Genomic DNA, 10,568 nt, shown 5'->3' with positions numbered 1-10,568 from the left:
TTGGGAAAGATATCCTGTGGATACTCGACAACTTTCCTCTTTCGTCCCACTCATCGATTGTCTCTCTCGCTAGTTGGTCGACGGAAAAAGAAAGGCCCACCGAGCACGTACCGTTCTGATTGGAAAACTTTTTCCTACCTCAGACTTTAATCGAATCTGCATCGTCTAAAGTCTAAGGGTAACCGTCGTCGCAGTGATTCCACATCGATTTTGTTTCTGCATTAACGCGACCACAGACTTATACACCTGATAAGAATCATTTTATCATGCTAATAATAAAAATATACATATTTCACTGTACAACTGTACATATAAAGATCATTCAATTCTCGTATTTTATATATAGTTTCATATAATGGAGATTTTTCATAGTTTTCTGTACCTATTTTTATAATTTATCGGTCTCAATCCCACGGGACTCTTATTTCTTCTTTCACTTTCTAAAGTCTACTTTTCTACTCGGGGGATAAAAAAGATGTAACAAATCGAAAATGTATTGTTACTATTATTTCATACTAAATATTATATATACTTACAACTAACGAAGAAGTAAGAAGTTGATCCTTACTTTGCAAAAATAATCCTTGTTCGTTAAAATTTAAAATGCATAACGCGCTGCTGCGACGCGCGCTAATCTCAAACAATACTTAATTTGCATTTTTGTTGCTGTAAGAAACTGAGATGATATCGTTTCCTAAGTCCTTCACAGATTTAATTTACGATAACTTGATCATTTTCAAAAATGAACGATGTGCTTTCCGCCTGAAAGAAAAGATAAAGACAACTGAGAAATGTATATAAATAAATAAATAAATAAATAAATAAATAAATAAAAGAAAAGTACCTATCGCGCAGAATCGCAGTGATACAAAAGATATTGAAAACAACAGTAGGAATTTAACTTAAATTAGAAGCTCGTTCGAACGTCGAAAGTTGCAGAATGTAGGTGTCTTAATTTTGGAAGTTTGACAAATGTGGTGGGCAGAGTTTGACAAAGGTGACAGAAACATGTCGGAAACATTATAGCGAAGATCTAACGTGCTTTCGAAAAGTTTAGCGATGCACGAGAATAATTCTGTGTGTCTCGTTCGGAAAGCTTGGAAACAGGTGCGGGTTAAGTGGAGTGCGCATGCGCAGAGTCAAGGCGGCGTCGCGCTTGCTCAGTACTTCCGTGAATGTGGCGCGGCGCGAGGGCGGTGTCGGTAGTGGAAGCAAGGAAACGTTTTCTACCCTTTGCTCGTCATCGTCGTCGCCGTCGCCGTCGCCGTCGCCGTCGTTGTCATCGTTTGTCGTTTTGCTGTGTACGTTCGCGACGAACGAACGAACGAACGAACGGTTCAGTGAGTGTTATTTCCGCGATCGGCCAGGTCGATATGCGTTCGCGTCGCGTTCTACTCCTTCGATCGTAACGTTTTTTACATTCGCGTATGATACCTCGAGCTGTCGACCTGTCAAGAGGTATCCTCGATCACGGTGGAATCAAAGGTTATAACCTGTCATCGTCGCCATCGTCATCGGCGTCGTCGACGTTGTCGTCGTCGTCGTCGTCGTCGTCAATCTCAATCACCTGTTTCGGGGGTGAGTAAAGAATCATTTCTTCTATTCTTTCCTTTTTCCCTGTGAAATTTATGTTGTGGTACCGTGAAAGTTAGAGATAACCTAGTTACGACTTTGTGGAACGCCCTCGTGTTTATACCGCGAAAATTCAAGACGTTTGAAATAGTGGGTAAAATAAATGTCTTACGGACTTATGTTTCCTCAATATTTCGCATTGTACAATTGTTTTAACAATTTTACAATTGTAAAAGCGATTCGTTCGATGTGAATGAGAGGAATTATCGATCTATCTGTGTTCTCGATACCTTTGCTGATTTAGGAATCCCAAGAGGAATTCCGTGCCTATCAAGATTAACCTAGTTACACATCTTTGAGCCGTTCTTCTCTAAAAGTGAGGAATACACCGGTGTTTGATGTTTGTGTAACTTTGTATGTATAAAGAAGAAAGAGAAAAAAACACAGTTCACTCGTGTGGCCCTTAAATCTACCAAATTTAGCAACCGAGTTGTCCCTCGGCGTCTATAGCATAAAGGGCAAATTACGTAAATATTTCTATCGCGCTTTCTACTCCTACTGCCGGTTTCGCGGGTAAATATCCGAGCTAAAGCGTTTCTTGCACAGCTTTACGAATCTCCACCGGTTGGATGTGCAGAGCGTCCTGAATTTTGTCAGGGTTAACCTAGTTACGAAACAACCTTTGAAATCTTAACGTTAGAAGAAATCTATCGTCGTTCATATTTATACCGCGTATACATCGTAGCCTCGTTTCCACACTTTTTTTTTATTATATTTCTCAATTCACGACATCGCCACTCGAACCTAATTAACGACATTAATTAGGTTGTTGATCTTGAAGTATGCTTGATGAAGAAAGAAAGAAAGAAAGAAAGAACGTACGAACGAACGAACGAACGAACGAACGAACGAACGAACGAACGAACGAACGAGGTTCGATATTTTTGAAAAATTATCGTTCTACTTTTAGCATGTTTTTCGCTTAATAATTTTAATCTTGACAAAAACTAATATTATTATAATTATTCCTTTTATTTTTCAATTCGTTCGACAAAAGCATAGTTTTCTGCTTGTTCCGTTACGTTCACCGATCAGACGAATTTTGCGCGGGAAATATCCTTGTTTTCACCGCGTTTCTAATTAACAACGGACTCGCGACCGAGCGATTAGTTTAAACACGGGTCAGGTACTGGCATTAAACGTATAGCCACGGTTGACTTAAATGGATTATTTTACGCGGTTGAAATTATATTTTCTCCCTGTGTCGGTTCCCTGTTTATTCAAACGTTGCTATGCTTTTTTGCTTTTAGGCTTACTTATACAATTTGTGGGTGAAATAAAATAACGAGTAATTCGTCCCGGTCACGGTGACATCGATTCGAATGAAATAAATAGATAATTGTGATGAAAAGCCGCCACACCACGACCGCGGCGTAAATTTAAGCCTTGCAATTCCTGGAATTTTCTAATTGCTCGAATCACGACGAAGGTTTCGACTTCATAGAGATTCAATTGTCGACGATTGAAATGTAAATTCCGTGGTAATTACTCGGTTCGTAGGGAAGATTATGAATATTGGTTGATTCCCTAGACGACACTCGCGATGATTGGTTAAACGTCATTGTCAGATTTATTGCTAGAATTATAACTGAATATAGTGGCGCGGCGGTATCGTTCTCATTGTTAGAGTTGTTTATTGTCTACCAGATTACGTTGGAATCCTACAATTTCGCTCGATTATTACCTACGTAGATTTTCATAGAGATGTTTTGTTAATTGTTACCCTATTCGTTACTACATAGTTCTAGGACGACGTATTTACAAATATTTTCTTTAGAAAGACGTACATATTCTCAAACTTGTAATAACTTAAATATATTGCAGTCCAATAAAAGAATTGACGGTACTCAAATATGTACATACATATTATGTATAATCAAATAGTTTGTCTAATTTTGTTTAGTATTGTTTTTTTGGTGCTCGTTACGAGTGGAGCTAATTTAACCCAGTTACTTTATCCGTTCCGTGCTCATTTTTATTTCAGCGACAACCTATTTAACGAAAGTCTTTTAATTCCTTTTTTCTTGCTGATACAATTTGTGTCACGCGCAATTAACTTCTTTGGGCCATCAACTTTCTTTAATGTCGGTCGTTTCTACGAGACGACGTGAAATTATTGGTTATATATTTTTGCATGACTCTTAGCTAAGAACGGTAACGTTTCCTTACCTTGTGCCAACGGACTCGCGACTTTTTAATGAATTTTTATTCTAATAAGTTTCATCCTTCCTCTGATGTTCTTATCTTACGGGGTACTATATCCCGAAGAAATAGGTATGTAGGGTAAATATTTCAAATTAAAGTATTGTATTGTTATTGCAATTAGTTGTATACATTCTTATTATATGTATGTATACGTATATTTAAGAACAATGTCAGGGCGTGTAAATTCGAGCAGTCTGTACCTACCTGTTGGCAAGTTGATATTAGCTGAATTTCGAAATAAAAGGGTGAAATAGTTTTCAGTAGTCAGTAGAACGGTTTCACCTGGACAAGGGTCGGGGCTTTAAACGCGATAATTAAAGTTTTTCTTTGATCCTCGTCGCTCGTCGCTCGTCGCAGTGGACCCGGTTACCTGCAAGCACCGTATATATTTTCGTATTGCGCTAACAGCCTACTTAACTATTCCGAGGGCGTAGAAACACGAACGAGAAACGGTTTCACGCGAGTTACCATCAAAGACTCTGTTCTGTGTGGCTAACGAACACTGGAAGAAGCATCGCCAGGACTCCGACTTGCAGCTTTCTGCAGCTTTCTGCAGCTTTCTGCAGCTTTCTGCAGCTTGCAGAAATAAAAAATTCCTGACTTACCTAGTCTGAAATTATGTTTATCGTTTCAATGAAAAATTGTTGAAAGGCGAACGATAAAAGTTCGAGACGATAGTCTAGAATTTTTCGAGAGAAAAAGGATGCTTGAGATTATGTTCTATCGAAATACGTACGTACCTATATAGGTATGTAGGTGCGACACGGGAAACTTGAAAAGAATGCCGTTCAATTTCTGGATACAAAAGAACCGAAAAAATACCGTTGAAGGATTTTTCTTCACATTTTTGATACCTAGGATTTGGAAGTTTAGATGATTTAATGAAATTTTTCAAAGTTTCATTGCAATCAACATTTTTCTTCAAAGACTTACTTAATTGTTAAGTGGCCACCTTTAGAGAAGCAATGGGAATTTTCCAGTAATGCGAAAAAAACTTGAAAGTTCCTTGATTTTTTCTCTTGCGTTGGGTAAGAAAGAATTAAAAATCGATTGGTTGGAGAAAATTGCGGTCATCGTACTTGGAGTTATTCGCGCGATAAGAATTGGGAGCTTCATTGATGCTTCTTGAAGGTAGTTCGATAAGAGTCGACGGTCGTATGCCACGTGAACACCAAAAAGATTCTTCACGTGTTGCTTATCTTACTCCTTTTAAGGTCGCCACAATCGCTTATCGACCAGTAGAATTACCGTCGTTACGGACCACGCTCCCCTTATGCCATAATAATACCCATTGAAGCCCTTCCGATTTCATAGAAACTCGATCAACGTTTAGAAGAGCCTCCTCGATATCGTTCTTCGCGAAAACTCCTTCTCGACTCTTCGATTTTTTCCCCTCAAGATATTCGCACGTGTAGAAATCCAACAAAAACACGATTAATTCTCTTCGAGAAAGTTGCGACACCCATTTCATTGTTGGTCAACCGAGGTTTCGTTTGTCATCTGGTCGATTGCAGAGTGTAGAAGAGTGTCGAGAAATGTTGGATGAAATAATTAGACATTGCTACATTTATTATGCTAGTCAAGCTAAAAAGAAAAAACTCCAAGTGTTCCCAAATTGCTTCAGATAGCTTCAGATAGCTTCAGATAGCTTCAGTAGTTTCTTCTTCGCAAATAAACCTGGAATTAGGTGTACGATAATTAGTCGCTTAATAGGCAACTATGAGAGTTCTTTTCGAATCCTTCTCGACACATACCCTCTACATTCTACATTCTACATATATACTTAGTTACATGGGGATTTACTTGTGCTGCTAACGGATGGGGTGTTTGCTGGCCATCAAATTGTTCGTGCTGTTCGCGGTTTCCTATCCAATTCTCGTTGCGACCAAGCAACGAGAGTTTAGATTAGCAAGTCAATTATTATATTTTCATATACATTTACAGGCTGTTAAAAAAAGATGATTCAAGATTTATAAGATAGCATTCGATTCGATTCGATTCAGTTGAAATTAGTGAAATTAGTAACTTGTTTTGACAATTTTCATTTACTCCCTTTCATCTCTATTTATTCGCGGTTCCATTGCACGTTTATCCTCTTCGCCACCACGTATTCTCCATTGTTTTCTATCGTTATTCCAGCCCGACGCGACGCTGGAATGGTAAGCAACGAAAATAGACGATCGCTTTGTGAATTAAAGCAAAGATCGGTGGTATCGTGCTTCTGGATAAATTCATTTCGTCGTGGTGGTTTTAAATGTTTGCTGATAGAAAAAGAATCTCTTTTCAATGTATTTATCGTTTGATTTCTTCTTTTGACGACAAGTTGATCTCATTCGTTTCGTGTGAAAAATTGATGACAAAGGTAGTATCGAGGAGGGAAAGTATATGCGCAAACACGATAAGATTCGTAATTGCATAAAGCGACACTGCGGCACATAAAAATTCTTCTTCCTTGTGCAAGCAGAAAGAAGATCCATCTCGTCTTTCGCGATCTTTTCTCTAACTAGGATTTTTCACTCGATTTACCCCGTTTTTTATCTCGTTTTTTAACGAATTTTACGAAGGACGTTATATAATAATTTTAAACGTTTTCTATGTATCATTCGTGTTACATGGGGGTGTACTATGCTAACTTATGCATAGTTATGTACCATCTTCGTGAATTTTTTACGAAAGATGCAAGCGTAAGATATCGCAATAAGCTGACGAACTTATGAAATCACTTTGGCGAAAGTAACTTTCTTACAAGCCTTTGAAATCCATCCAAGGAAAGCTTAAATTGCTAATATTTATCATTTTAAAAAAGTTCTATGTTTCATGGAAAAAAAAGGAAACAGACAAGTAAGGTAATAAAAAAATATACGTAGGGATGTCGTGTTGAGAAACAGGTGAAGCCAGCCAGCTGATTAAAACATGCAGTAGCATCGTGTCGAGTCTTGAAAAAGAATTCAAGATATTTTTTACCACTTGCACGTTAAATTTAGCTTTACAATGTCTGGGGTTAATTTAGCCATTAGCCTGAATATGTAATTTAGTTCCGAGTGAACTGGAAGCGAGAAGAACACCTGGAAAGTATGTACATATGTACTTAGTTACTTATATCCGTGAGAGGAGCATTACCGAGGCTCAAAGCTTTTTGGAGAAAGTGTAGCGGTACTCTCTTGTCTCTCCTGTCAACTCTTGTTTCCCCTTTATCTGCTACAAGTTCAGTCCGAATATACAGAGTCCGCGTAAAACTGTTTCGACGTTGATATCGACTTTCGATTTTTTTCCTTTTTATTACTCTTATCTGTTATTGTTATTCACTATTTTTCCTCTGTTCTCTGAAAAAAGTATAGATAAAGTTTCCATTTGATCGATATATCCTTTGATCGTACGATATCGATCGTGGAAAATGCAATAAACATTAAACGTCGACTTGTTATTCAAGCTAGTGAATTTAAATCGACCGACGCGACGACCGACGACCGACGACCGAAGACCGACGACCGACGACCATCCGCATTGCAAAGACTTTTCATTTTACGGATGGATTCAGTTTTTCGTGTCTGCTCTTTTGACTAATAACTTTCCGCCATCGCTACCATCAGGAAATTAATTACTTCTTGGCACAAGAGTCATTTACTTTGGAAATGACTTTTCTAGAGATAAAGTAGAACCAATGATTAACAGGATACTTTTTCATTACCTTATTCTTTATGATAAGAAAAATATTCGATTAAAGAACTTGAAACTTGAAACTTGAAAGTTAAATAAGATTTTACAAGTATAAGGGACCAGAAATTGAATGTTGAACAAAAATTAACGGTAGTTTATGTATGATTGTTAACTTTTCTTTCTTCCTCTTCTTCTTCATTTACTTAGTCCCCTGCTGTTTCACTTCGTTTTTACGCGGCTTTTGTGTTCATTTTCGAAGAAGGAACAAGTTCGGAAGAAAGGATACGACAAGAATAATTGCAAGAGTTGAACTTGCGTATAGTAGAAAATCCTGTAACCTCATTGCAAATTCCGAGTTTGTATACCGACGAGGTAAAAACCAGGGTCGAGTTACAACGGGTTTAATTAAATTATGTTTTTTCTCTTTTCTTTCAACGTGTTTTATAATGAGCTGCATTCCACGTGGAAGTAGTTTATTTGTTTTTTCACATTTCAGGTGATAAAAAAAAAAGAAACTTTCTCTTGTTTAGGATAATCTGTATACAGAGTCTTTTCGAGGATTTATTTGCTTTTAATTTCGTCGCAAACATAATTTTCTATTTTTCTTCTTTCGTTTTTACACACGAAATGAATGTTAACCTTGATAGATAAAGAGGGTGAGCTATGTAAAATCGTCGTTCAGTCAACAGGATGAGTAGGAAGGCGTGCAAATGTGTAGGTACATCGTAAAACCGTTGCCTCGGTTGCGCTTAACTCTTAACACGCTAACGAAAAGGAGCCATTAGTCGCGTAGCTGTTCTTTGCTAAATCAATGCGGAGAGTCGACGTTCTATTCGAATGGAAAACCTCTGTATTATTGTGTACATACGTATCGCTTCTAGTGTGTACGAGTTTTTCTTTTCGGTTCAATGAATTTCCGATTACCCTGTTAAATTAGTCCATCTTACAATTAGCTTAAGTTTCCGATTAAGCGGAAGAAACATTTTCATTCGCAGTAAATACAAAAAGATTCGCTGGAAAGAATGTTAACTTAAATTCAGGATTAATCGAGAGGAGCCATAGGTTCCCATAGGTTCGACAAAAAATAATAGATTTTCAATTCAACGTATCTGGTTACACGAATTTCCATCGAAATAATAGACTGGAAAATACTGTGAAAGCTTGTAAGATTTTTCCTATCCAGATCTAGTTATCTTATAAATGATGTAACCAGTTCAGTATAATTTTGACGAGTTTTTACTAACGATAAGTTTTAAAAAAAAATTATGTTTATTACAGAGCGCCTTTCGTTTCAGTAGGTATGGTACTCGTATGTATCGACTGTAGAGATTTTTTCCATTATTACATATAATTATCTTTTGTAACTTTTAATTCGCTCCAAATATTTCCCTTCGGCTCAGGTTTTATCGTTGTTTACAATATTTCTTGTAAAATCCTTGTAAAAAAAGTTGGTTTCATTGATCGTTAGTAGCAGGTTCTTGATACGAAACTCGTAGTAATTTATTACGACAGATTGTTGCCGCGATTCGATATCGTGATTAATTACCATAAAAATGAATCGTCGACGAGGGGAGATTGTTTGAACAGGAAGAAAATTGTAGGGGGGTTGGGTTAAACGCCATAAACAGTTGCAAATTTATCGCGATACGTCGCGGCGCGGCGCGGCGCGGCGCGGCGATCAGATAAATTTCCACACCGGAATCGTACGTGAATTTATTGCGGGTTACACGCTCGCAATTATTAGGTTGACAAATTATTAGGTTTATTTGCTGCATAAGTTCTCTCTCGTAGTCTCTAAGAGTATATTCATCCGTTTCTATTACTTTTTAATTAAAGTCGTGATATTTTATATAATATCTTAAAAATGTATCAGTTTGAAAATTTCTACTAAATTCAAATCTCCTTCTCATTCGAGTCCATATTCGAAGTAGAGTATCCAACACCTGTAAAGAATCCTCGACCACCGGCCCTTTGCTGAGAACACGTTTTAGAAGGAGTTGTAAAAGAAAATGAAAAATATCGATCCAAGACTTGACGCGTAACCCACGTTCGCGACGTCCGACGCCTTACGTTACGTTCACAGCTTACCACTTTGCCCCGTATTAGGCCGAAGAGCTCTGCATACTGCATACGTGTTTTTGAATAACTGGTTTTGTTAGAAGCAACATTCCTCTGTTCTACATTCCTCTTGAAAAAATACACCTATATTTGTGTTTGTATGTTTGGAACTTACTCGTAGATTCGACGATTTACCATAACTGGAAGAAATATCGACGATAAACTCGCATAAGAATGAGCCACATGGATGATTTACGTTTTGTTGGTGAAACAAACCGCGTAACGATGATGTTCGCGCCGTGTTACGATCGCAATTTCACCGGCCATTACCCCTTGTATGTAATGCATCCTTCGTGATATAGTGCTTTATTAAGGACGATATAGAAACAGAACCGTGGGAACTTTTAGCCTGCTTGTAATCTTGTTGCTCGTTACGGTCTTCTCCTCAAATCTTCATTTTTCTTCCAACAGTTTTTTCTATAGTGTACATATACCTACATACATATAAAATATAAAATATAAAATATAAAATATAAAATATAAAATATAAAATATTGTTGACGATGAGAGATGACGAGGTGGTACATAAATAGAAAATATAAGTACTAATGTAGAGGGGGGAAAGGATTTTGAAAGATATCAAACGAAACTTGTTTTTTTGTTATAGGTAACCGTCCAATAGCGGTGTTTCCAAAAGTTTCCACGACAAGAGAGCCTACGGTAAGTCTTTCGTTTTTGTAATAATCCAACTTTTATAGAATTTAACATATCGATTAAAAGAAAAAGAAAAGAAAAAGGAAAGGAAAGGTAAACGGAAGAAAGCTATGTTCGGTCGAATGTTGCGTAAATATTTCATCGAGAGGGGAGAGGGTGCAATAGAATCGTATTCGAGTAATACGAGGAAGAAAGGAAATTGCTGGAACAAATTGAAAAGCGTGGACGCCTCCATTAGATGGAACGAGCTTCGGTTCGATCTTTTTTACGGACCAGCCCGGAATTATACTTTCAAAGTATAG

General features: G+C 37.5%; 1 protein-coding gene and 1 long non-coding RNA gene across 4 annotated transcripts in view; one reads left to right on the top strand and one right to left on the bottom strand.

Moving 5' to 3' along the window:
- The first annotated feature begins 1,168 nt into the window (after positions 1-1,168).
- nAChRa3 (nicotinic acetylcholine receptor alpha3 subunit) overlaps positions 1,169-10,568 on the top strand; it is a 37,902-nt gene continuing 28,502 nt past the window's right edge. Inside the window, exons 1-2 of one of the 3 annotated variants that reach the window (XM_034335018.2) lie at positions 1,169-1,578; positions 10,220-10,272. The gene's annotated coding sequence lies outside the window, so the exon portion shown is untranslated. The remainder of the gene's footprint in view (positions 1,579-10,219; positions 10,273-10,568) is intronic. The other 2 variants (XM_034335013.2, XM_034335016.2) reach the window with 2 other exon arrangements.
- Positions 9,363-9,996, bottom strand: LOC117609120 (uncharacterized). Its single transcript, XR_004582513.2, has 3 exons — positions 9,829-9,996; positions 9,583-9,752; positions 9,363-9,437 (listed from the first exon to the last, which is right to left on the bottom strand). It is a non-coding gene; the product is annotated as an uncharacterized LOC117609120 (long non-coding RNA).

The sequence above is a fragment of the Osmia lignaria genome, chromosome 14, assembly GCF_051020975.1.
Source record: "Osmia lignaria lignaria isolate PbOS001 chromosome 14, iyOsmLign1, whole genome shotgun sequence".
Classification (NCBI taxonomy): domain Eukaryota; kingdom Metazoa; phylum Arthropoda; class Insecta; order Hymenoptera; family Megachilidae; genus Osmia; species Osmia lignaria.
This window is presented reverse-complemented; position numbering and strand designations above follow the sequence as displayed.